Source organism: Scleropages formosus, chromosome 17 (assembly GCF_900964775.1).
Source record: "Scleropages formosus chromosome 17, fSclFor1.1, whole genome shotgun sequence".
NCBI classification, from domain to species: Eukaryota; Metazoa; Chordata; class Actinopteri; order Osteoglossiformes; family Osteoglossidae; genus Scleropages; species Scleropages formosus.
In genome coordinates, this window is record NC_041822.1 from 4,993,798 (window position 1) to 5,021,176 (window position 27,379).

At 39.4% G+C, this 27,379-nt stretch overlaps 1 protein-coding gene across 13 annotated transcripts in view; it reads right to left on the bottom strand.

The window, feature by feature from the left end:
• mef2cb (myocyte enhancer factor 2cb) overlaps positions 1–14,278 on the bottom strand; it is a 61,499-nt gene extending 47,221 nt beyond the window's left edge. For 11 of the 13 annotated variants that reach the window (XM_029259406.1, XM_018759332.2, XM_018759335.2 and 8 more), the window contains exons 1-2: positions 14,067–14,278; positions 7,475–7,598 (exon numbers count right to left, since the gene is read on the bottom strand). The gene's annotated coding sequence lies outside the window, so the exon portion shown is untranslated. Of the gene's footprint in view, positions 1–5,658; positions 6,101–6,524; positions 6,608–7,474; positions 7,599–14,066 lie in introns of those variants that run through there. The other 2 variants (XM_018759327.2, XM_018759328.2) reach the window with 2 other exon arrangements.
• Between the last annotated feature and the right edge of the window lie 13,101 nt (positions 14,279–27,379).

Sequence of the window (27,379 nt, forward strand, 5' to 3'; positions counted from 1 at the left end):
AACATGAGAACTCTTAGCATTCAAGCACATATATAAAAACACTCAGACACACATACGCTCAAACCCATGTACACACAGTCTCACACAGACATAAAAAATCTACACCAAAGGTGTATTTAATCCTGAGATAAGGACAGATATATAGAGGCACAACAGTGAACCTCACGCCTGATGTATTTTGGCAGAAGCACTATTTAGGATGAGTGGAACGGGGGCCAATTTGCCTCTTAATGACAGCCCGCTATCACTGAAGCGTGCATGTTTTAAGACCTCTCATTGTTGAGCCAGCGCTGCCCATCGCCAGCCTCCCCGACTTGGACAACGTTATTTGTTTTTCCACTGAGTTTGTCAGCCATGCCAGGTAAAAGCATCCATCTGCGCACTCCCAGAGCCGTGGCCGCGCTCAGTCTAGCAGGCCTTGAAGTAGAATATGGACCTGAAGTTTCAAATATAGTGCAGCCGTCATTAATTATACATGCAACACGGTACTGCAAATTTCCTCTCTTTTTCTCTCTCCCTTTTCCAGACAGTGCATCTGTAAAATATGAGCAAAATTAATGACATCATTGACTGCCCTTTGGAGGAACTACTGTAGGAACAGTCATACATCAACGCAAACAATGTACGGTGAAGAAAACCTCTAAAAAGAAAAAAAAAATCTTTAATAACCCATTTGCTATCAGCTGCTGTCGTTTTTCATTCCTGTGCTATATCTTGTAATAGTTGGGGGATAAATGTTAAAGGGTCTTAAAAGCAAAGGAAAATCAACATTCATGCATCTTGGAAAAAAAAGATTCTGACCAGTGTTAGTACCCATTAAGTTTGAAAAGTATTACTTTTTTTCCTAGTCATTGTTTGATCATTTGGAATTAAATGTTTATTTTTGTAAAATGAGGTAGTAAAACAAAAGTATAGCTGTTATTACACAGCATTAAATGACAATAACATAAGGTAAATGCATTCACCCTCACTCAAAGTAACAGAGAAATACATGGACTACTGCTCCTAGCGTTGAAAACCAAAAGGCAGTTCCTATGTTTATTTCAGATCAGTTTCCACCAGTGCTTAAAAATCTCTTTTGTTAAGATTGCTTAACAGTAAAATCAACTGACAGAATTACATACAATTAGAGACAAAACTGTGATTTCAAATTTGGGGGATATGAGAATAAGGGGCCTTAAAAGGCTAGTAAACCTTCCAGTACTTCAAAATACTTGAAGCAGAATAGCCAAATTATGCCTTTGGGCTCAACCCATATATATATATAGGCACATAGAAACATGTCATTCTCATTTCTTCAAGAATTATTGAAATGAAACGTCTGTTGATTAAAATGGAAAAAAAAATCCCTTGTTTTTAGAGTGAAGTCAATAACTTTCTTGACAAACTCACAAGTACAGCAAAGGAAAACATTCGCTTTATCGCACACAGTAGAGCTATGGAAAGTGGATTTCTTGTAAATACTATATATTTTTCAAAGCACGGAGAGTGTTACAAGAGCAATGAGAATGACCACTGTGGCATATTTGGACATATTCTTTTGACAAACAAAAATCGTGCAAGTGACAGTAAAGCAGATTGCGTACATCTGCTGGGAATGGGACAGATGACAGCGGAAAGAAATGCATTTGTGTACCTTGGCAACACATTGCATTTGTGTGACGCTGAGAAGGCATAAGGCTGCATGGGATTTTTATTTTTCTGACCTTATTCTCAACAGTGCTGATTGGATCTCACAGAGAACTTCCTGTCGTGGCTGCATGGGACTACAGTAATGTGGCTTTGTGTGACATTAAACAGCAAAAATTTGGTAATTCTCTCAATAGATCTGACAGCATTTTATGCCCCTTTCCACTGCAAACACATGAAGCAACCTGCTAAAATGATCCTTTTTTTTATACATACGCACAAAACACAGATCAAACTTACAAAGGCGAATCGTGGAAAATGTTCCAGTTTTGTACTGTATGGCACACTGCGCTGCAGGACCAATGGATCCTCCACACTAGAAAGGCTTTCTTGGTTTCCTTCTCCCCCCACCAGCCAACAGAACTTTTCATTGCAGTTTTATAGTTAAAATTTTAAACACAAACAACACAATTCATTTGCTTCGGAAGTTTCTAAAGCAAACAAAAACAATCTAAGGACTGACTGATGTTTTCTTCTTCGCATAATTATGTACGATATATCTGGAATTCTTCTGAAACTTCTCAGCAAAAGCTAAAACGAAGAGAAGCCAGTATGAAGTAGAAATCGGCACATGAAGTTAAAAAATAAAAAAGAAAAAAAAAAAAAAAACAGGTATCCACAATAACTGAATATGTAAAAAACGTAAATTTTTCTCAGCAGACAATGGATGGATTTGTCCAAAGCCTTATTCTGCCTTCTGCATTTGCTGCATCCACATTCCAAATTATTTGACTAGGAAATCCTAAATTCTTCTAAATCCAGATGTTGGGCTTTTTGATGTCTACTGGCTAGGCTGCAGCTGATGACATAAACCAAGTGTGACTGGCCAAGAGGTCTTCCCTGCTAGACCACCCAACAGGCAAGCAGCCCCCCCAAAATAACAAGCCTTACAGAAGACTCTCTACAGAACCTCTACAGACCATTTGTACAACATGGCTTCTCACTTTCTGTGCGGGTTCTGAACGCTTCAGCCCGACGCAATGAGTGAGTGCAGTACCTCTTCTTCGCCTTCCCCAAATGCCCCGAGTACAGCCCTGCTCTGTCTGGCCGATTTTCCAAGATCTACGACACTGGCTCTTTCAACTAGACTTGCCAGACAGCGGCATCTTTCAAGACTTTATATCCTTCCTTACTTCCGAGAGACATGTTCAAAAAGTGCTCACAATGAAAAATACAGTAAAGCCATGCAGTGAATATTATGCATGGATATTCATAAATGTGTTTACAATTAAACATCAAAGCTGGATATTCCACTGTGATTTTAAATACACTCATGAATAAGGTTTACACACTCCAGTAGCACAATTTATAGGAATAAAAATGGTCTGAATGCCCGTATTAATTTCTACATCAGAGAAACAGTGTTTCTGTTCTTCTTCTACACAAAATATGAGTTTTTATGTACATAAAGGTCATTGAAAAACTGACATTTCCTAAAGTTTTTTTGTGCATTTTTCTCTATAAATAAACAATCACGTAACTCAAATGCTGTCAAGTGGATTCATGTATGAAAACATAAGATATTAAAAACTGTGCTTTCTTTGATGTCTTCTGTTTTCATGTTTTTCGTGATAAAAAACATATTTGAAAATGTTAAAGTACAACCAGCACAAATAAATCAGCTGTAAGCAATGTCCATTCTAACATGTGGTTATGAAATGAACTCTCAGATTTTGATTTCACCCTGCTAATATTAGTGCGTATAACTTACTGACCGCATTTTTATTGATAAAAAAAAGAGCGGGGAAAATCACATTACCGTTTGAAGTTATACAGAGGTGAGTGAATGAAATGTTGGTTAACCTGAACAAAAGACTCACTACTCTATGTATTGTTCATACACCTGTTACCTTTAGTTGAACCTGCTTCCGCTGGCTTTTAAACTAAGACAAAACAGAAAAGAGCTCCTGGTGTCACTGCCGACAAGTCTGAAAGAGTTATAAAGTGAAAAAATATATCACTTCTCACATAACTTAAATTTTATTCAGCATCCAATTACAGTATAAAGATACTTAAGCACCGCTTAACGACCTTAATGATTTCCAACAAACTTTACAGGTATAAATGTACTGTCTCTGTATTGTCAAACATGCCCTGTATACTTTTTCGGCATGAGGGGAACCTCAGGCTCGAGAGCAAAGGCGATCAGTTGAAGAAAGTCCTGTTTCGAGTTACTGTGGACATCAGCAACAGGACGCTACCGTCTCTCATTGTACAAAATCGAATGGGCCTGGAGAGCGTCCTGTTAGAACCATCGGCTCAGGGTGCTAACCAATCAGAATTTCACATGAATTGCCTAATCCTTCTTTCTGAGCCCCATAAGACCATGTTGTCACTACTGGTTTTGTGAATCGACAGTGAGATCCTGACTGATTTTCTAGGGATGACAGGTCCAGGCGAACGAGAAAGTGAGCATCGCGCTGCACTCAGTGTGACTCGCAGATAACACTTGGCCGAGGTCCCCAGTGTAATCGTGGGTCCACATGCAGCACGTTTACCTTACATTTAAGGAGATTAGCCCACAGCAAATCCCGCTACAGCAACAGGCAAGCAGCACATGAAACAAACTGACCAGGTTCATAATTCACAAGAAATGTCACACTTCAGCAAAAGCCAATCTAAAAATTTAAGTACTGTGCATGTCTTCCAGAACAAAAACATGTTATATTGCTTAAAGTCTATTTTTGTAACTTTCAATTAATTATTTAACTTTTTTCACAAAGGTTATTTTCTCAGGCTTGTATATTTAATGATAAACATGAATACAATAATAACTACAAAAAGACAACACATTTGCCTGTATGTTAAATGTCTGCTTTGTTGAATGCTTTCAAGTTTACATTTTTCTGAATTTTTTTAAAAAACACTACATAAATGGGAAGAATCCAGGGCCAATACAGAGGTGTGAATGATTATTTCCCCCAGGACCCCCAAGATAATGGATTATTTCTTTACATTAACATCTTTACTTTGTGACTATTATATCCTTTACTCGCCACTCGTTACACATCATACCAACATCTGACACTGAAGAGCTGCAAAGATTCTCCTGTAAGGAGTGATATTACATGCACTATTACACTAGCGATGCATACATTAAGATGAAAAAAATTGTCTACATGAATATAATTATAGATGTTAGATATATAATGACACAATGTCCTTATATCTTGTTACTATTGGATCTCAGATATTTCAGTTCATCTTGATCTTCAGCAAAACCTCCCAAGGATGTTGGATCAACAGAAATATTATTAATATTTGGTTGAACACACATGCCATTATTATTATTATTATGTAGGTTAATGATGTACAAGAAGGGAAAAGGAGCACATTCACTGCTGAATGAATCCTGCTTGGAACATGACAGCAAGGGGCCCAAATTATGAGACTTTCCACAGATACTTCAAGTGTATTAATATGCTAAAGTAGCCAAAATCCATGGAAGCGATTTTAGCTTTAAAAACTAAAAAAAAAAAAATTAAAATTAATTATTAAAAAGGTCAATAAACTAGTGCGAAAATGACTTCTCTGTCAAGTTTCCCCTTTAAAAGGCGGATGACACTTTTTCCGAGATACAGATCTCCAGAATATGGCATTATGAATGTATTATAATTTCACAGTTGTACCGTTAGAGCACCGAGGGAATAAGCTATTTTTGAGCATTTATTATAATATATATTGCAATAGGAAAGCAAGAAGTCACACGTCCCGACCTGGTCAAGACTTACAAAAAGAAATTAGCTTTTGTTTGTTATCTGCAGAAATTTCACTGTCGCCGAGACCGAAAGAAGGTGGTCTGTCTAAAAGATGTTAACAGATGGAAATATTGTTAAAGAAAACGCTAAGAGAAAAAGCCCGAAGTTACACACACAATGGAAGCGAGCGAGTCCAAACTCCTCACACACCACGTCAAAGCGCGTCAAAGTGGATGGAAGAGTGAAAAATTGCCGCAAAGACTTCACTTACTTTGCCACGCATGTAGTCGCTCCGTTCAATGTCATCGACTTGGAAAGATCTGTTTTTTTTTTTTGCGGGGAGCCGTGAAACTTAAATCCAGCGCAAAAAGAAGAAGGGGAGAAAAAAACGACGTCGCCCGTGAGCGGCTACGAGAACTACGCGCAGCCCCGCGGGTGCGGCGCGAGACGCGACTGCTGGATGTGCTCGAGGAGCTCGGCGCGCGAACTCGGGGCTGCTCGCGGGCTTCCTTCCGTGGCGCTGCGCTGCGCTGCGCTGCAAATGAAGAGAGAGCGGCTGCTCGGCGCGGTGTCTGCTGACGGCTCTCTGCTCCCGTCCCGTTTCCTCTCCCACAATCCCAGCCGTGCCTCTCTCCCTCTCACTCTCATCCAGCCGGGCAGAAATAATCAGTTTCTTACCCTTGAAAGGGGCGGGCTCACGTCTCCACAAAGTGTTTTAATGAAAGAAGGAGCGTCGCACTAACGCGTTATCTCAGCGCTCTCGCCCATACGGCGCGCAGACAATGGGCTGCGCGCGCTGCTGATGTATCCGCCACACGCACAATTCTATATGCAATATTCCGCTAATAGCGCGATCACTTGTACTGCAACAGAACCAGAAAGTGCTTGTTGCTGTAACCGCGCAACTCGCGTTAATATTCTAAAGGGACAAATAAAAGCGAAAACTTTTGCCCGGCACCCTTTATTTCGCTTTTAAAACAGTCTGGCGGAGCTGTGTAAAGGCGCTGAGGTAAATAGTAAGTGAGTGACTGTGTGAGCAGATGAACACCTGCACCTGACTGCAAAACAAGGAATAATGCAGAATGCAGTTCTGAGCACAATCCCAAGGATTAAAAGTATAGTCAGTTTTGAGAGAACCTGCAGAAGCGGGATCGCGGCTGTGTGCCTCTTCTCCTCCAGCTGCCCACAGAATCGCTTCAGGTGGCTTTTAAAACATGAGCCTGAAAATGGGGACGTCGTTTAACACCCCCTACATCCTTCATTTACAAACTAGCGTTTAACAATATGCAGATAATCAACCAACTTTCCAACAACTGTTTACCCAAATAAGAGCGGTTTGACTTTTGCATTTTACCTTACAAAAATGCCCAGTAACTAGACATCTCTGGCACTTTTCACTTTTGCATGCTGTATATTTCTATATGCAGTTTTACTGCTGTGTCAATCTGCATTAAGTATTTTCAACAAAAGATTTTTTTTTTTTTAATCAAGCTTTGCCTCATGTTTATGTGTAGGCCTCCCTATAGACAAAATATTAGTTTCCTGCTTCCTGTCCTGTCATACTTCCCACAGTTTACCCTGCCTAACACCGTGGTTTACCGGGATAGGCTCTGGACCACCCCGGCACAACACAAAACAAGTAGTTACAAACGGATGGATGGATGGATGGATGGATGGAAAGTCTCCTGTAAGCATGTACCTGTTCTGTACACCATTTCACCATGAAGTCTCACTTTAATCATGCATCTGGGAATAAGTCAACACGGCGCTATTTAGCACTCATGAATATGATTGAAACTAAAGCTGTTTTCATTCTAATGATGAAATCCTTTATGTGTGTGGCTCAGCTGTGGAAAAGTATTGGCTAACAACAGCAATAACAATGAAAATGTGCTCTTTGTTACTCTTTTGTAATACGCTTCAGAACAAATATTATAAGACAAGCACATGTAATGTGACACATTTAAACAGCTCCGCTGGCAGTTATTTTTTAGTACTTATTCTTCCCTGGTGCTGCCAATGTGATTTGTTTAGCTGCTGCTACGGTTTTACTTTTTAATTCAAAACGAAGATGCTGAGGTACCCACCACATTCACATTTCCTTCTGCGTTCTCAGCCTTAGCTTCAGAGCCTTCTGTCGAGTGATTATTCTTTCAGTGCTTTATATGAGATGTCTTCACAGGTTTCAGTGCTTTCTTGCTTGAGTGGCACCTTAGAAAAAGGGAACAAAATGGCAGTAATTCAAATCCTGAGAGCAGTTTGTGTGAGTAAGCTGTAAACTGTAGTCATATCATCTATCACACAAATCCAAGGTATTCAAGAAGGCCTCATTAAAAAGACAAAAAGATAAATGTCACACTTAATACAGCTATTAGATGAATACAAACCAGAACATCGCATTCACCCCTGTGCTGTCATTCACACTCAACATTTGTGTTATTGTATACTGAATTCCTCAGAGAAAACCCTTTGCTTGGGCCTCATGATGACTTGACACTAGTAAGAGTGTCTGTCCTATAGGTGAGAATACCATGATATAAGTAGAAGTAGGGTGAATGACCCAAACACTGCCACATGCATGTCCACCAAACAACTGTTGACCTTGCAAAAGACAGGATGAAACCCAGGTGCTCAGACAAAAGAAAGTTGTCTGAGAGATAATGTTAGCATGGATCAAATTGATAAACATAGTTTGTAGATCATCTGACATGGTTGCTTTTTCTGAGTCGCTGAAGGCAATAACAATTGAATGCAACTAAGTTAGTTTCAGAGATAATTAAAGCTGAGCAATTAGGTTGTTTTGGGTAATGACTGGTGACTGGTATTGCGCATTTAAGAAATGATAGGGTGAAGGTCATGAGGATGGACAGGGTGAGGATGATATGTTTTGCCTTGTGGACATGGTTTCTAACCACAACCTGAATCTTAAGGGAAGAGCAAAATTAAGGGTAAAGGGAGAGTTTCAGGTGCTGTATGTAGAAATTTATGCACCATAACCTTGTCTGCTTTCTTTCATGTCATTTACATGTGGAGTAAATTGCAGTAACTGTTTTTTTACTTTTTATATATATATAATTTTTATCACTTTTTCTCAATACTTCTCAGAACGTCTTTTTCCAACACCTATCAATTGGGGCAGCAAATTGCATAAAAGCTAAGGAGACAGTTCAAAGCACCGCTCTAGTGCTGTATACTCGATCACAGTACAAAATCTGTGCAAAAAATTATGGAAAGTATCAGCTAAATTACAGTGGTCAAAAGCATCAGCCAAGAAAATATATAATATAATGATAAATAGTAATGGTGCATGTATGTGCCATTCAGTAAATTTTGAACATTTGATACATTTAATAAGAGTAATACTTTCTTTAACAGAATTGTACTGTAGTTTAAGGGCTAAAACACTGATAAATGATCCTTATGGACTATTTCCCACACCCCACTCATAACCGACCCCCATTCCAGCATGTCTCCCACAAACAGGAGGCAAGGAAGTAGTCTCAAGGGAATTTTTTTCTGGTTAAAATTTCCTCTGTTGCTGCCAAGTATGTATTGTAAGATCCGAAAGTTAATTTTTTGAGATAACGGGATTTGCAAAGCCACCATCTCATGGCTAAGAAAAGAAATTTATGTTGAAAGGATATTTTCTACACTCAATATTTATAATCAGTCAGTCTTTTACAAAACAAAAATAATGAGTTATAACAATAATACATTTTGAAGATTCTATAGCTGACAACACTCAGCTGTTTTTTTTTTTTTTAAACCTGCTATTAATTTGGTTATTAATTGTTTTTTTTAAAAAATTATGTGTTTAATAAATCTTTTCATTTAATTTCTTAATGGCAAGGAAAGCATAGGTTATTTATTCGGTGAAACGCAGATATGTCAAGCAAAATGCTATACAATTCAAAGTAACTGACAACAACAAATCTGATCAGTTAAGAGCATCAGTTTGGCACATAGACAGACATCACTGATGTAAAAAATGACAACATATAAGCAGTAACAATATGTGTTTGTCTGGGAGTGGCGCCTTAGTGTAGTGGGTAGCACTTGTGCCTCACAGTTGCACGCCTCTGGGCTCAGTCTGTATGGAGTTTGCATGTTCTTCTTTCTGTGGGGGTTTCAGTTTCCCACCTCAGTCTACACACGTGACTTCATGAATCTATATTGCCCTTAATGTTTCACGGTGTGTGTGGTTGCCCTGGAGTCCTGTCCTGAGTGTACCTTGCTTCATGCCGTATGTTTCCCAGGATTGGCAGGGTACCACCCCAATCCTCTATTGGATAAGCAGTTTCTAAAAATGTATGGCTATATCTATGTTTGTCTCTGCTGTTTTTTTTTTTTTTTTTTAAGAAATGCATGTGTCTAAGAGGGACATTTCGCTGGACTGTAATAAAAAGTAGTGTACACATGTGTGGCAACGTGTAATAATGTCATCACTGTCACATTCATACAATCACCTGTTTCGTTCTACTCAAAAGGACAAAGAACCTTGATTGATTTTGTCCTGCAAAATGCTACGAGTTGTGAGAAATGTAGAAAACCACAGAGCTGCACTGCATAATTGTACTTTACTTATTGTTTTGTACCCTGTGGGGTTATTAACCTCCTAGATCCCATCTATCCATGGCACGAGTGCTTATAATATGCTTCACTCACTTCAGTTCACGTGTCTTTATCCTGAATACTTCTGGTCGTGTTTAGTGCTCTCAATGATCCAAATACTCGGAGCATTCGTAGTTCATTGACATGATGTTCCAAAGTGACATTCAAATAAAGGAATTGCATATTATTATTATTATTATTATTATTATTACGAGGTAGAGTATCCATGATACTCATTTTAATCTGTTGCATTCTGCGCCACAATTTACTTAGTTGTGCAATACTGTATGTGTCTATGCACTGCAACAGATTTGCAATAAAGTCTTTCACCAGCTGGGGTGCCATATAGCCTTCTTCTGTAATGCCTCAAAATACATTTTTCCCACTCATCAGTTAAACACACTGACATTCTCCTCCTTAACTTTTAATATTTAATGCTCGATCACTATTTTATACAGAAATATTGCATAGTTTTGGTATTTATAGTGGGTATCCCATTGGACTGAGTTTTCCCCAAAGTAAATTTATCTTACCTGTTGTAGAAATAAAAATAAAATAACATGGTTCCTGGTAGATACTGAATAACCTCACTTTTCAGTTTGGACAATTTGTGAGCAGAATTATCTGATGTCCTCTATATGCAGGACACAAGTCTGAATTTTCAAAAATCCATGTTTCCTGGGCTTGTTTTAAAAGTCACAGCTAAAAAGACTCAGTGGAAGTTTCAAGGTTCCAAAATAAGATGGTAGCAGTACATTCAGAAAATATTATGTTCTGGCTTTTAGATTTGTGTTGCCTTTTAAACTTCGTCATGTATAACTATAGGTACACATGGTAAATCACGGAGAATATTTTATCCATCATCACATCTTCCTACTGAAGTGGCAAAATGCCCCAACATAAGCCTAGCAGCAGTTAATCTGATGAAGGTAGCAGTATTTCCTTTCCAGTGCAAGGAAAGACCTTAGAATCGGTGAAATATAAAAGGGGGAAATGTTATAACACTTTAACACAGCCAGCCTTGGCATAGCTAAGGATGGAAAGAAAGCAAATTGTCCCTCATCCATAATTAAAATGAGAACTGAGAGCCCAGTGTGCCTGTGATTCCTCCACCAGCCCCCTTGACAGCCCTGCCAGAGGGCTCCCCCCCCCCCCGGGCCTTTACGCAGCCTGCCTAGAACTGCACTGGGCCAGGCTCCAAGACCTCGCGGACCTGAAGGCATATGGAACAATGAAATGCCATTCTACCCTAATTGTTACAGCACAGCTGCTGGAAGGTGCTGCTGACTGTAGACACAAAATAAAATGCCCGGTTTGAAAACTTTACTGATATTCAGAAAAGTCTTTGCCTTACACCCTTAGTACTGCACAAACCCCTTTTTAATCAAACAAAAACCAATATAATGGAGATCTCCAATATGACAGATTGATCAAAAGATAAAAAATGGTAAAACAACATTGTATACTCGAGAACAAAAGTGTCGATTACAAAACACATTTGCTTTCTCCTTTATGGTTTGTTAAGATGTACAGTAATAGCACCTTTTGCAGTACGGTATCTTTACCATATTGGTTACATGTACAAGTAGTATAATGTGTAACATGCTAATATGTGCAAATACATTATGTTCTGTTTAATGTAGACAAGAGTTAAGCTCAATTAACACTTTCCAAGAGCGATCAGATCAGTTTTACAGCATGCCTGCCGTAACCTGCCTATTTTTAATGGAATTTCCTTTCTTTTCTCTTCTTGGACTGTACTAGTCGTTAAAAGAAAGTGACAGATGGGATTATTTTCCGTGTATTAAGAAATTGTGACTCTATTAAAGGTGACATCATGGTGTAGGCTTTCATGGAAGCCAGAGGGGGGGTACTGGTAAATAAACTCCAAACATTGAGTTCTGCAACTCAACCAACCACTGTGACACGAGAAGAATAATCTTAATGTAAGAAAGTCTATGTATGTGAAAGCACTTTTCTACACTGAGCAAAACCGTCTCAAAGCCAAGGCAGTTTTGGAAAGTGATGTGTAACTGGGTCAAAATTTGAGCTTTAAGATGCATGCACTATAAAGCTTTGAAACACGCCGAATCAGGAACAGAAACAAAATATAAAATATCTGCAAACTAAGCCTACTGCTTCCACATAAACAGAAAAGATGATACATGGTCCGAGACAGGATAATACACTTATGTATTTCAAGTACTGAAAAAGTATGGATTCATTATCCAACACATTCGGCATGATTGTATTTTTATGCTCAATGCATTCACACATATGACCATAAGTCAAAACGTGTTTATATTTCATTTGAACATCACATCTTTATCTATGTGCCTTCTGCGAGTTAATGCAGTCTAAAACATTTGAATGGAATAACAAGTGAAATATCACCGTCTACTATTTAAAACCCGCAATACCCAATATTAGGTGTGTCGTAGTTTTCAGAAGTGGGCTAATGATGTAGCCTTTCTAAGTGTCCTTACAGGAGTTATTAATTTCATTATGCAATTATTTTGAGTTATGGAGCAGAATGAAATAACATGGGAAGAATAATTCTGTTTTATGCTGAGCTCAGAGATGCTGCTGTACTGTACAAACAGTAATTCTGGTGGCAATTAAGTTGCAGTTGCACTGGTTGCTGTGTGGAAATGCCTTGTGTAAATTATGAAAAAATGCATAAAATGCACTGTACATTTGAAATAGTAGCTCATTACTTTCTTTGTGACTTTTTTTAACCAGATATCAGATGTTTTCAGACATCATTTGCAACCGTGTCACTCACATTCTTTGAAAGATTTGAAATTTATTCATTTAGTTGACACTTTTCTCCAAAGCACCTCACAGTGTTAGGGTTACAATTTTTAACCCGTTTATAGAGCTGGGTAATTTTACTGGAACAATTTAGGGTAAGTACCTTTCTCAAGGATACTGTAGCTGGAGATTAAACCTATGATCTTTGGGTCTAAAGGCAGTAGCTCTGACCGCTTTGCTACCAGCTGCTCTGCTGTTTAAGGTTTTTTCGTTCTAATGTTCAGTTGGGGGGGAGCTGTTTGTTGAATGTTTCTTCCTGGTTCCTGAGAACTCCTACTGTAATTATTTTGGAACTGATGAAAGATGTGGCGTTTTGAAACGTGAAAAGAAATGTTCCGGACATAAGTTCCGGGAAAAGTTTTGCAGATTCTGTGGATTTTTTCGCTGAAAAATCCATTCAGTCCCATCTCCATATTTCACTTCCTTACTGGAAGTGATACCATTAGTAGATGAGCTGCCACTTTGTTTTAAAAAGCGGAGTACCAGTATTAGTAATAGAACCAGTGACTTGTATTATTTTTTAAAAAAATGCATTTTGTAAAACATTAAAACGTAAAAAGCTTAGTTCCTAAAGGCTACTGTATGTTCATTTGTCATAACCTTTAAATATATGAGACTTTTCACAGAATATTAAAGTTTGTTTCCAAAATACTAAGACTATTTGGCATTATTTCTAGTATTATTTCTTTGAATTTATGAGGATTACTCATCATTGCCCTTACTGTGTATGTGCTAAACAAGCATTTAAGTCATTCAAGTAAAAGTAAACGTAAAAGATTAAAAAGTAAAAAAGAAAAAAGCATTAACATATGCTATTATATATACGTATTTCTCTTTTAGTTTTCAAAATTTCAACACAGTTATTTTAGACCTTGGCATAAGGTAAAATACACAAACATCTGCAAGGCAAACACGCACACAGAAGTCAGTGGAAACAGCTGCTTAATTGTTTTTCACCAGATTTATTTTGTGTGTGTGTCTGTGTGTGAATAAATGCAATGTAAATGTGTGTGTTCATCTATCTTCTACCTTTTATTTTTTCACCAAGGATGAGGACCTTTTGTGCTTTAGTACTGCAATACAGGGGTGAATGAAAAGTAAAATAAAAACAGCATATTTAATAGGAACTGATAACAGTTCAATTATAAAAGCCACTCCTTCAAAAGCTGCTGTAAAACAGTTTGCCAAAACATTCTCTAATCCCAGAAATCAGAGAGAGACTTTCACGACAGAATATAAGCCCAGAAAACTTACCAGTGCCGGTACTTTCTTCCCCAGGAAGTTATACCCAACAGCACCTGCTGTGGGCCACGGTAATGAAAAATTCAACAATTCAAAGGTAAAAAAAAAAAGAAAAAGAAAAAAAAAATGTCCAGCATAAACAAAGCCAGACCAGCTGGCTTTGAGAAGAAACCCCCGATTTGGGTTGTGTTTTGCCCCGATCTTTCTCCTCTCTGAACACTGATTCAGGGTCCCCCCCACTTTCTTGTGACCCGGGAGGTGCTTGATCCACCAGCGCAAGTGTCTGGCAGCGGCGCGTGCACCTGGCCCCGTCACTCTTGGGTAAATTTAGTTCCGAAAGGTATCAGTAACACTCAGACCTTTGTCAGCACTGGCATATGGGACCAGTTTGATTGCCCCTCACAGCATGCAGCGATCCAGCATGGAACAAAAACTGAATATTCGTTCATATCCAAAACTTTCTTTCATATCGGAAAATGCGCACTTATTGTGAGCGGGGGCCTTCTCAGTCACCTAGCCAAGAAAAATGTCTTCATTTCCCAAAGTTAGACGGTTTTTTTACTTACTTTTGGAAATGGAAACAAAAGTCCCTTTTTTTAAGGAAAGAATAAAAAAGCATTCCCATCTTCATAGGAGCTGTAATGTATTCGAACCAGGGTTATGAAACAGGTTTTAGTGAGCTGTGTTTCCCGTTTTCAATCTGTGACTCAGATAAAGAAATGACTATTCTGGTGTTTCGATGAAGGTCTGTCAGCATCTAGGCTCCTGCTCAAATTGTATGTTTATGAAAACTGGACTTATTGATCCATTTCAGGTTGCTTAGATTGAATGGAATTACAGTACTACTATATTAATAGACATACAGTATCTAACAACGGTGCAGGAGGCAGCAACTCAAATATAAAGGCCAGAAGTAGATTTATATGTCAATTACAATTATTCCGTGTAGCCATATGTTTTCATGCAGACTAACTTAGCTGAAGAAAGTGTAATTTGCTCACTTATAAGAAATACATATTAGAGCAGAAATATTTGTTAGGATGGGCAGGTAATAGAAGCGTTGAGACTGACTCAGACTCGAGACGTGTGTTTCTCTCTTGGCTGGATTCAAAGACCTAACGTCTCTTTCACATCTGCCTGACAATCCCATGCCGTGGGTGGTGCGGGAGAGCATGGACGGCGATGTCTTGGGCCCACCCAGCCGCACCTCAGGAGACTGTCACAATACGAGGCTGCGCCCAGTGTCTGGCTGCCCGTGGAGACCAGAGATGGGCGCGTGGCGCTCGCAGCCTTGGCGCCTGATGATAGACAACCGGAGCCAGAAGGGTTCTCCGGGAACATCGAGTCCAGCAGGCCAGGGAGGGACTGACCTGACTAAATTACAGCCTTCTCACCACTTCTGCATGGCTGTAAAATTCTGCACACAAAACTCTCTGCTCATATGGACTGCGAAGATCACTTTTAACATCGGACTCAAGTGTATTAAAAGAATAGTTTGGGAGTAGTGCACAAAAGGTCAATAGCTGTGTGTATCGGAGCTGGGAAATTTTTTTCTGAAACTGCACGGCCGACACATGGGATGTTCACCACTAAGAATATAATCGCTTTCATTTATTTATTTAGCAGACGCTTTTGTCCAAAGTGACTTCCAACAAACTCTGTGTAGTGTTATGAGCCCACACACCTTATTCATCGCGGTGACTTACACTGCTAGATACACTACTTACACTGGGTCACTCATCCATACATCAGTGGAACACACTCTCTCTGTCACTCACACACTATGGGGGAACCTGAACAGCACGTCTTTGGACTGTGGGAGGAAACCAGAGCACTCCGAGGAAACCAGTGCAGACACGGGGAGAACATGCAAACTCCACAAAGACTGAGTGGGGATCGAACCCACGTCCTCTTGCACCACCCAAGCGCCGTGGGATAGCAGCGCTACTCAAATACTGTGACTGACTTCAGCTTGATGTTTGAATGAGTGTCGTTTTGAAGGAGGGTCCCCCAATCCGAGCCGAGCGGTAAAAGGACAGGGCAAAGAGTTCACTAACTTTGCTCCAAAGATAATATTTTCTATGAAATGCTAGCTCTTCGTTGCATCTGGTTCTTTTGCAGAAAGGATCATAACTGCTACCATGACTTATTTTTGACCAAGTACAACTCCTACTGCAGTCTCCCACACAGGACCATATTGGATGGCCTTAAAAATATAAAAATACCGAGACGGACCACCTGTAAATATGTGTAGATTTTACCCAACCAATAAAGATTAAAAATACTTAAAAGATATTGTATTGCTTTTGTTTGTCTGGCAGCATGTATGAAAACTGAATCACATATAAATGTTAGGATGCAGACCATGTGTACTGGAGCTCACAAGCAATGAACTTGAATAGATCAGGTGTCCATGGAAACTGAAGGACTTACTCTTACTTTCAAAATGTCTCCTTAAGTCCTCAGAAAAATCTTTCTGTAAATGAAACCTAGAATCTAATAAGTGCAAAAGAGTTTTTTTTCCATAACAGAAAATATCGATGATGTCGTCACTTGTTTTCAAAGTTGTGCGTATGAAAAATGTACTTGGTTGTCCCCAAACTAGTATTTTTTCCGCAGTCCCTGTTATATTTTAATCAACATTTTCAGTGATGAACTTTCTTCTAACCATTTGCATAAAAAAGTATGATCTGACACAAACAATAGGTCATGCTTGATATAAAATCCAAAGTTGTGGGGGGGAAGTGAAACATTTGAGCGCAAATCTGCACTGTTACCTTCACACTGTTGGCTCACCTGTAGAGCTTCTACTCTCTGTTCCACTCAACCTTTAAATTATATTTAAAATCAAAACATTTCAAAGGTGGATGTCGAAATGAAAGAAAGATCATTTCACTGCAGACAACTTAAGAGAGGATTTCCAAAGATTTTACAATTTACTTCACACTCTTCTAAGCAGGTATTACACTGTAACTTTTACAGTTAAGTGGTGAATTGGTGTTATACTTAATTTCAAATTTAAATTTTTATGAAATGTGGAATTTAATGCATGAATCATTCATGACAAGAAAATTCAGTGAAAATCAGCAAAAAGCATAATAAACATTTACATGTGTGCTTGATTGTTTGTATGGCTAAAAAGTAAAAAACGTATTAAAAATTTTATTAGTTGACCAAAAATTAAGTTGTTTACCATGGTGAAAAAGTGGAGCCAATGAATGTTTGCTGCGTAACTCCTTTGTGTCATTTGCCACTGAACCGTCAAATCTAACTAGATCTCAGAAGTTGTGTTGCCATTTATTCAAACCTGGTGCATAAATTACATTTGCCTCATACATATGCATATAAAATGTACCAACACATTTTCTTCTTGATTAGAGGTATGATTTATTAGTTTTTCATTAATGTCATTTTTTTATTTCGACTAGTAATGGAATTGCCAAAAGGATGACGTGTGAACAGTCACATTTACCTGTTTAGATATTTTATTGTTTTGGGTGTTGGGTACAAAATAAAATGGTTTTCAGTTGTTAGTTTGATTACACATGTTGCAGTGTAAAGCACAGAGATTTTGATACTTGTATCTATTTATGGTACTTGGACAGAACCGTTTTTGCCTGGAAACTTCTCATACCAGGTTTTAACTAATGACATAAACAAAAAAAGAAAAGTTTTTTAATAGTCTTTATATCTAATCGTTCAATGGTTACACTTCATTTCAGTGTAAAATTTTGAACAATATTAAATGAATACTCACGTTACTCTGAAGTATAGCTGTGCATGTGGTTGCCAGGTAACAATCTCCTGGCAAGATATTGTTTGTTTGGATTATACATCCTTTGATTTCCATTGGGGGGGTGGGGTGGTGCGGTGGTGTGGTGGCACGATGGCACGGTTGCATGGTGGGCTTGGCTAGGGCCTGCTCTCTGGGGGGTCTGTGGTTCGGGTCCTGCTTGGGGCGCCTTGTGATGGACTGGCATCCCATCTGGGGTGTGCCCCCTCCCCCTCCAGCCGTGTGCCCCTTATTGCCAGGCTAAGCTCCAGTTAACCGCAAACCCTCTTGGGACAAGCAGTTTCAGACATCGTGTCTGTGATTTCCATTACTGCCTTTATAGTATGAGCGCCATTCCATACAAATTTTGTAAATGTAATTCTATATTTGAAATTTTCACCATTATGCAGGAGTTAAACTGCTTTAGCTTTTAAAATTGAAGCACTGGCAAAATTTAAAGAAACACACTTTATACAATTCCGACCGATATATATGGAAAAATACAAAAATAAAATTGATAAACGTACAATATATAGGCTATATTTCCGAGGGCTTTTAAGACAATGTCAGTACTCCGAGGTATACCAGTTCAAATTCAATTCTGCCAATGAAGTCCTGGGAGACTAGAAACCTTTTAAATTGTACTCATTCTTTAGTCCTCATAGAATACTCAGAGGATCTGTATCGTAATGGGAAGTTTTTAGAAGGACACAAAGTACGAGGCCATCCTCGTATAACATGAATATGGAGAAAAAATTAATTGAGAAGCTATTGTACACTTCCTACATGTCCACCTATGAAAGATTGCAGTCCCTCTTTCCCTCTGCAGACATCAATTTAGTTGAGTCACTGCTTGAGTGATCCATTCCACGCTTTCATACTGTATGTGATCAATAGTGTTAACGGACCAATATCTGAGAAGTGTGTTCATACACGGCCAGCTAGTGCTGTTGTGGTTGGAGAGGCTGCCTTTGGTTGGGGAGGTTGCTGGTTTTATCCCCGGCTGTGGTGCTCTTAAGCAAGGTGCTTGCCCTGTGATTGCTCCGGTATTTTCACCCAGCTGGGTACCTAGTGGTGGCCCTATGATGGACTGCTGATCTGTCCAGGGTGTCCCCCCCCCCCCCCCCCCCAGTATCTCTGGGACAGGATCTGGCTCACTGCAACCCTGGTTGGGGAAAAACAGTTATTGAAATTGGTTGGTGTTCATATATGAATTACAGACTGTTACATTTGGTCAAAGTCAAGGATGAACACCACCTCCCTGCCTGAAAGTCTCAAACAGCTTTTCCTGAAGACCTCTACAGAACTGATTAACTAGTATCTGAATCCCCAAATCATTGCAGCGTTTCAATGATCATCTTATGTTCATTGATCTCCATTTGAGCCACCATCATTGTACTGCAGCAATGCTTTTGCGAAATGGAATACTCATTATCACATATTTATGACACTAAATTAAATACAATATTGCTAAGATGTAATTTAGGCAGACAAGAGGTTTGCACATTATCCATTTAGAAATGCGCTTGAATTGAGAACACATGGACGGCACAAAAATGTGGGAAACAGAGCTGCCATTCACAAAATCCAACTTTTTGAGTGGAGGTTTGGGGTGTAGCCTTGACTGTCAACTCTATTTAGACTGACACAAGGCACATTAAAATGAAACCACACAGTCGACTGATTCCTCCTAGAAAGAGGGAAAAATGTGTTTGTTATTTTGACAGAACGACATTAAGAGGGTGTAAAGAGGCATGCGGAAGAATTTTTTATTGGGCAAGCAACCCATAAATCATTGCGTTATTCTTCTTTCCCCCTTGACCTTCACGTGGTTATTCGTTCAGTGTCCAAAGAAACCGCAAGTTTTGGCCCATGTGGTGCTTGACATGAACAAAAACACTGTCTCTTTGAATGTAGCACTGAATGTGCCTATACAGAAACAATGGGTCACATTACTTTAATTAGGATGTTCATTAGGAGGTGTCTTGTGTAGCCTCTATTAGTCCCTGCCAGGGTTATGGTTTCATCGTGGCCGTGATGAAATCTCAGCTTGTTTGTCTGGGCACAGCGCTCGACACGTAGAGATGGGCATTATCCTGGAGCTATGTCAGAAAGTGTAATCATTTTCAACATTCTCTCAGAGGCTTCATCCACACACCCCATGCGTTTAATAGTCCAGAACATTCATTTTAAATGTCTCCAATTCAGTCTTTTGCCATCTTCAATTATACCTTCCTACCCTACAATTTGAGTCATTTTCTAATCTGTCTGGGGGCCTGTGTGTGCGCTGCTGCTCACTGTAGTTCAGCCCATCAAGCTTCACCTCTGGAGAGCAGGAACGTGCCCTAGTGAGGCTTTGACTGGCTCCAATTGCTCTCTGGTCAAACCCTAGCATCCCCCTGTCATTGGTAGCCTCGAAAACAGAATCATATGTAATGCTGTATAATTTTTCTCGCATTTTGAAGATCATCATTCCATACAATAAGTACAATTGAAAAAAACTTGGAGAATAACAGAAATGTTAATGATAATATCAGTAATCTTATGTATATATATATATCTCTATATATAGATATATGTACAGAGCATAGACTATTAACAAGTAATGTATTTGTGTGTGACCTGTTTTTGTGTGTGTGTACAAAAATGGAAAAAGTGTTTATATCCACACACACTCACACACACACCACACACACACACACACACACACTTCTTCCATTTGTTTATTTCAGACCGTCATGTGCTTTCAGGTCTAAGCAGGGTTTTTTTAGTTGAGTTTTGTTTTTCCCTGGTGAAGTAGAGTCCTCAGCCTAACAGCTACAGACTGTGATAAAAAGGCCAGCTCTTGGAACAATTAAAGTGAAGAAGGTCAAGGCAGATGGATTTGGAGTGCAATTATTTTCCCCACGGGTTGCACATTAAGGTCTGTTAGGTAAAAGTACCTATTGCACTGTGAAAAAAAGTCAGAGCAGAGGATGTCAAAATATATCCATAGCATGATATTTGGAACTGTTATGTTGTTTTATCCTTACTCCATTTTCGCTGTTCCACAGCTCTTGGTACTGTACTTATTGTATACATTGTAGAAATAGAGAAAATTGTAATGACAGTAATTATACTGCACTCAAATCTAATAGTACTACTCGTAGATATATTCTGGGAAGATTTGGACGGATGGTACCAACAGAAGAAAGAATGCCCATCAGAACATTTATCACTTGAACTTCTTATAAAACTTTTTGCTCAACAGGTATCAGACCATTAACTTTTAACCTAACTTTAACTTGAAATTTTTCTAAGGCCAATGTGTGGTTTGCAGCACTATTCATTTCATTTTAACCACTCAAGAAATGTTGCAAATATATGATAATACATTGTTTTTCTGTGTCCAGCGATAATTGAATTGAATTGAATTGAATTGAACTGAATTGAATTGAATTGAATTTAACTGAATTGAATTAAGACTTTATTGTCATTGTACTGCCATGCAACAGAATGAAATTATAGTGGTACTCCCTGAGTTCTTTACACAACCACATCAGACAACAGTATAAAATACAAACACCTAAGTATGAAAATAGAAATTAAAACAATTTAAATAAATAATACCCAGAAAAATACAATTGTTACATTACAATGCAACAAATAATGGAGTAGACCAGTAAGACAGTAGGACAGACAATAAAAGACTTTTAAGATGTGTGTGTAGTTGTATTTATTATGTGTGTGTGTTCGGGGGTAAAAGGTCAGGCAGTGTTCAGCTGTTTCACAGCTCTAGGGAAGAAGTTGTTTTTCATCCTTAAGTATCTTATACTACCATAATAGATATCTTATATCCAAATATCCTTTCCCTTTTTGAGACTTTCCTGATTCATTAGTGGGAATGATGTTAGTAGTATCTTGGCGAAACATGAAAAGGAGAAATCAGCTGGACTCTGTGGTAAGATGAAGCATCATGACTCCTTCCCTGCAAATCCACACCAAACAGGGAAAAACCCAAAAGCAACTGCAGTTGCGCTACTTTGCTGAAATCTGCTCTATGCGGACACCCAAACACCACATGATTAGGTAATGAAGCTCATTACGATTGTGATGCCCCATTTCCACTGGCAAATCAAATTACTGTGGATGTTTCTTAACTTTCAGATTCATTGCACATCTGACGAAATGCTTGAAGTAAAACATATGTGTTTTGTTTTGTCCAAAATACCTGTTCCAAGCCATAGGCTCTCAGAATGACTCAGTGTCAGCCATGAACAGATGAGGAAAACAAGATTGTCAGAAATCTGTCCAAAGGTATCAATTTGTCATGCCATGTATTAGTGGGAGCAGTTCATGCATAGCATTTCTACAAATGGTTGTACCATCAGATTAATGTCCCGCATGATATTGCAGTCTTATGTAACACTCGTCCACGGTTTTTTTATGGTTTATTTCCATAATTCAGAACTGCAATTTGGGGTCATGATAGAAGCCCCAAAAAAGAACTAAACTTGTTCTTTATCAGAACTCTGCATCACAGTTTTATGATTTTAATTGAAGAAGCGGAGCTCACTTGACGCAGAGGTGATCCTTGGATAAATGTACAAGTTTAATTTGGTAAATTCGCCTCTTCTAGACTCACTTCGCCTATGATCTCTTAAGTTCATGCAAGCGTAAATTTTCACGCACCATGACTTTTATATCATGCCCGGAAAAACTTTTACGCAGCAACTCCTGTAATGTAACGTAACTGTTGATATGTATCTCAAAAAAAAAAATGACTAGGAAGGTGATCAGGAATCTTCAATATTCGGATAAAGTTTTATGTAGCTACTCGTGTGATGAACATTTGTTCACATAGTGGAAAGAAATAACTAACTGCACTTAAGAATCACGCGTCTGCATCTATTTCTCACTTTCTGCTAATGTAATGAACACATTGTATTTTCTACGAGTTGTACGTCGCTTTGGAGAAAAGCGTCTGCTAAATGAATAAATGCAAATATAGATGTAAAGCATTGTCTTTCAATTCAAAAACATACCTCTGTTTCTAAACCATATGTTATGCCAACTCTTAACCAGGATACCATAGTAACACTGCAAAAGAGCATTTAGATGTCCTCAGCATCAAAACATTTGCAGTTTCAGTAACTCCCCCACTAAGTCTTGACAAAGGAAGGATTCAATGTCATACCAAAACCGTCATGAAGACCTCTAAGTGACCTTTACTCTATTTGTTCGACATGGTAAAGGCCACTAGCAGTAATAGAGTAAACTGTAATGAATGAACAGAGTGAATAATTCATTTTTTGAGCTCCAATCTAAATCAGGATATTTTTAACTGTGCAATTATAAGTGTTCGCTAACTACCTAGGGAGAACATTTTCAGATGGCCACTTGATCCTCAGAAGCTGTTTACATAGCACTAACATCTACATTTGTCCAACACTTTTCTTCAAAGCAACTTGCACTGTTAAGCTCCCTACAATTACTTACTCATTTATACAGTTGGGTAGTTTTACTGGAGCAATTGAAGGGAAGTACCTTGATCAAGCTGCACCAGAGATTCAAACCTGCAACCTGCAGATAAAAAGGCTGTAGCTCTAACCACTACGCTACCACTTCACGGGTTAGGCTCTCTAGAAGTGAAGGGCAAGTCCTTGAAGTTTTTTTCTTCTGTACCAGCAACAGGTTGTTTCCTTTCCTCTGTCAACTCCAGTTAACAGAGAAGCTTCTTAATATTTGGATGAAGTTTTATGTAGCTACTCGTGTGATGAACATTGGTTCATGTGGTGGAAAGAATCACACGTCTGCATCTAAGTGTCTCTTCCTGCTAATGTAGTGAACACATTGTATTTTCTATGAGATGTACATCGCTTTGGAGAAAAGCCAAGTAGCTTTATTGTCATTTGAACCATATACAGCTGGTACAGTATACAGTGAAACAAAACAACGTTCCTACAGGACCATGGTGCTACATAACAAAACACACACACATTGAAACTGCTTGTCCTGAGCAGGGTTGCGGCAAACCAGAGCCTAACCCGGCAACACAGGATCTAAGGGCGGACGGGAAGGGGACACACCCAGGAGGGGATGCCAACCCATCGCGAGACACCCCAAGCGGGATTCGAATCCCAGACCCACCAGAGAGTGGGATCCAGTCAAGCCTGCTGTACCACTGCGCCCCCATAACAAAACAATATATTACACACACTGCCTCAAACCGCTTGTCCCAACAAACCAGAGTCTAACCTGGCAACACAGGGCAGAAGGCTGGAAAGGGAAGGGGACACACCCAGGAAGGGACACCAGTCTGTCACAGGGCACCCCAAGCAGGACTTGAATCCCAGACCTGTCAGAGAGCAGGAACCAGGTAAACCCGCTGTACCCCCTCTGATACATTACTCACACACTCACACACACACCATCTGAAACCGCTTGTTGCATACAGGGCTGTGGGGAGTCGGAGCCTAACCCGGCAACACAGGGCGGAAGGCTGGAGAGGGAAGAGGACACACCCAGGAAGGGACGCCAGTCTGTCACATGGCACCCCAAGTGAGATTCGGACCCCAGACCCACTGGAGAGCAGGACCTGGCCCAACCCACTGCGCCCCCTGATATATTACAATATATAATAATATGATAGGGTAAGTGCCGAGTTGAAGCCAACCCATAGAAACCACTTGCGTGGTTTTCATGGCACGTCAAGGGAGGAAATAGAGGTGGGTTGTCCTCCCTCTGCATGGCAGGGGATCAAACGCAGGGAGAAAGACAGGGCCACTGCACCCCAAGCAGGACTTGAACCCCAGACCTGCCACACAGCAAGGCACCGGCCAAACCCACCATGCTACCACGCCCCCCACGTAATAATATATACAGTGAAAAACAGTATAGTACAATATAATAATAAATGCTGTAAAATGTAAACATAATTCCAAAAAAAACTGCTAAGGTATCTATTACAATGAAAAGAATCTGCTAAATGGGTAAATGTAAATGAATAAACTTTAATGTAATGCGAATGTAAACATGAAGCTCATTTTTAAAATGTGCTTTTTAAACGTGTCTTTGCTTCACTAGTTATACTATTTGCGTCTGTGCGGACGGCAATACGATGGTTATGCCTTTTATGCCTCACAGCTCCCGGGCTGTGGGTTCAAATTCATCTGTCTGTTGCGAGTTTGCATGTTCTCCCCATGTCCACGTGGGTTTACTCTGGGTGCTCTCCCACAGTTCAAAAACTGTGTTTAAAATGTATTGGTGACTCTGAACTGAGTATATGTGTAAGAATGTGAACGTGGCCACCGCTGCCCAGGCCCGGGAATACCTGGACGACAGGTATAACGAAATTGTTTTCAAAAACTGTTAAGCACTTGTTCTTTGATACATTGTGAGAAATAGGTTAATACCAGTTCGTTTGACTAGCAAAATGAGAGGATTTTTTTACAGAGCCCAAAAGAATTGTGACATGCACACGTGTTATTTACTTTGGTGTGCAATTATTTGAGACACTGATTGACATGTCCCACCTTTTTGGAACACCAGCTGCAGTGGGGCACCAACAACAAGTGGAGTTTTTGTATTTTACAATGTTACCGATGAATGAAGGTCTTCGTTTTATCTGTTATGCTTCACTATACTAGCACAAAGATATTTTAATTCAAAATTAAGTGACGTCCAAGGAGACATAATGCTAGATGGACTATGAGAAGCCATTTACAAGTACCTACCCATACACAAAAGAGAATGAAAAGAACCACACACACTGCAAGCAAGGTTAAAGTAAATCCAAGAAGGTGACATGATGGCACAGCAGCACAGCAAGTAGGGCTGCTGTCTCACAGCACCTCTGTGGTGTGAGAGGGCATGGGTTTGATCCCTGCTCAGTCTGTGTGGGTTTTTTCCAGGTGCTCTGGTTTCCTCCCACAGTCCAAAGACATGCTGTTCATGTTCTCCCATAATGTGTGAGTGACAGAGAGAGAGAGAGTGTGTGTTCCACTGATGTATGGATGAGTGACCCAGTGTAAGTAGTGTATCTAGCAGTGTAAGTGACCTTGGTGAATGAGGTGTGTGGGCTGATAACACTACATAGAGTTCACTGGAAGTTGCTTTGAAGAAAACACACATTGTCTGAAACTGTTCGTCCCATGCGGGGTTGTGGGGAGCCAGAGCCCAACCTGGCAACACAGGGTGCAAGGCTGGAGGGGGAGGGGACACACCACAAAAAGGATTCCAGTCTGTTGCAAGGCATCCCAAGTGGGACTTGAACCCCAGACCCACAGGAGAGCAGGACCTGGTCAAACCCACTGTGCCACCACACCCCCCCACATTGGAGAAAAGTGTCTGCTAAATAAATGTGAAGCCACCGGAAACATATTTTTGGACTATGAGAGGAGCCCACAGAAACATGGAAACTTGAAACAGACTATGCAGGATTGAAGACTACGAGTGGCGCCACCATGCCGAACTTTTACCGATGCTCTGCTCCGGTACAACCAACGCCAGAGAGGATGCGCTAGATGCAGCAGCTTCCACACAATAACGGTCTGCTCTCTTCATGCCTTCAGGGAACAGACTAAGCTCACACTGATTGTTAAATCAGTCAATATGAGAGAAAACTCGAGCCATCATCAGACAGCGTTCATTTTCCCCGTGTTGTCACGCTGAGCGATTTGTACGAGACCAACGTGAGTCAGCAGGGCAAGAGAAATAGACTAACACAGAGGATAAAAAAGAAGAAATTATGAATAGTGAAAAAAGAAAACTAAAGGCAGCGATATGTTTTTGCATCACACGGGTTATACTCTGAACACCTTTGCCTTTGTTTAATTTGAATGTATAAAACTACGTTGCACTTGAATAATTTGGAAATGGCTAAACACAACTGAATAATGAGCCCAACAGGAGATGCAGATGGTGGGCAAGAAAAGGGAACTGCTATTCATTTCAGAAATAACTCGGAATTTAGTGCTCTTCTGCGGCAGACATTGAAATGCAGAGTTGTGTTATTTAGACATAGAAACTCGACAGAGAGACTTTATTGATTCAATTAATTAATCCACTTACTGAAGGGGATTTGGTGGCTCCAGAGTGACTTAAATAGTTCACACAAATTAAACTGTAACTTTGTTGCCTTTAATGACATTCCCAAGTAATTAAACTGCAGTAATGTATCAACACACATCACATTAGCATTAGAAAAAAAAATAAATAAAATTGTTATTTGCAATGGATAACCTAAATATAAGTTATGGTTCATTAATTTTTATGTGGTTCAAGCCAATACAACAGTTGTAATTAAGTGTTAAAAGCAAAAAAAGAAATGTATATGTAATTGGTTACAAGAAGCATGACACAGAGATAAGGCTTTTGAAAATTACAGCTGAAAAATAAATCAAGCTGAGAATAATTCAACTTTAAACTGAATGTAGTGTAGTACGCATTGGTATATTAGAATACCGGACCTCAAACTGCTTATATATACTTAAACCTGCGTTAATGACTGAAAAACAATCTGATGAGAAAATTATAATCATGGAAATGTTTTTTTTATTATACTGTATATATA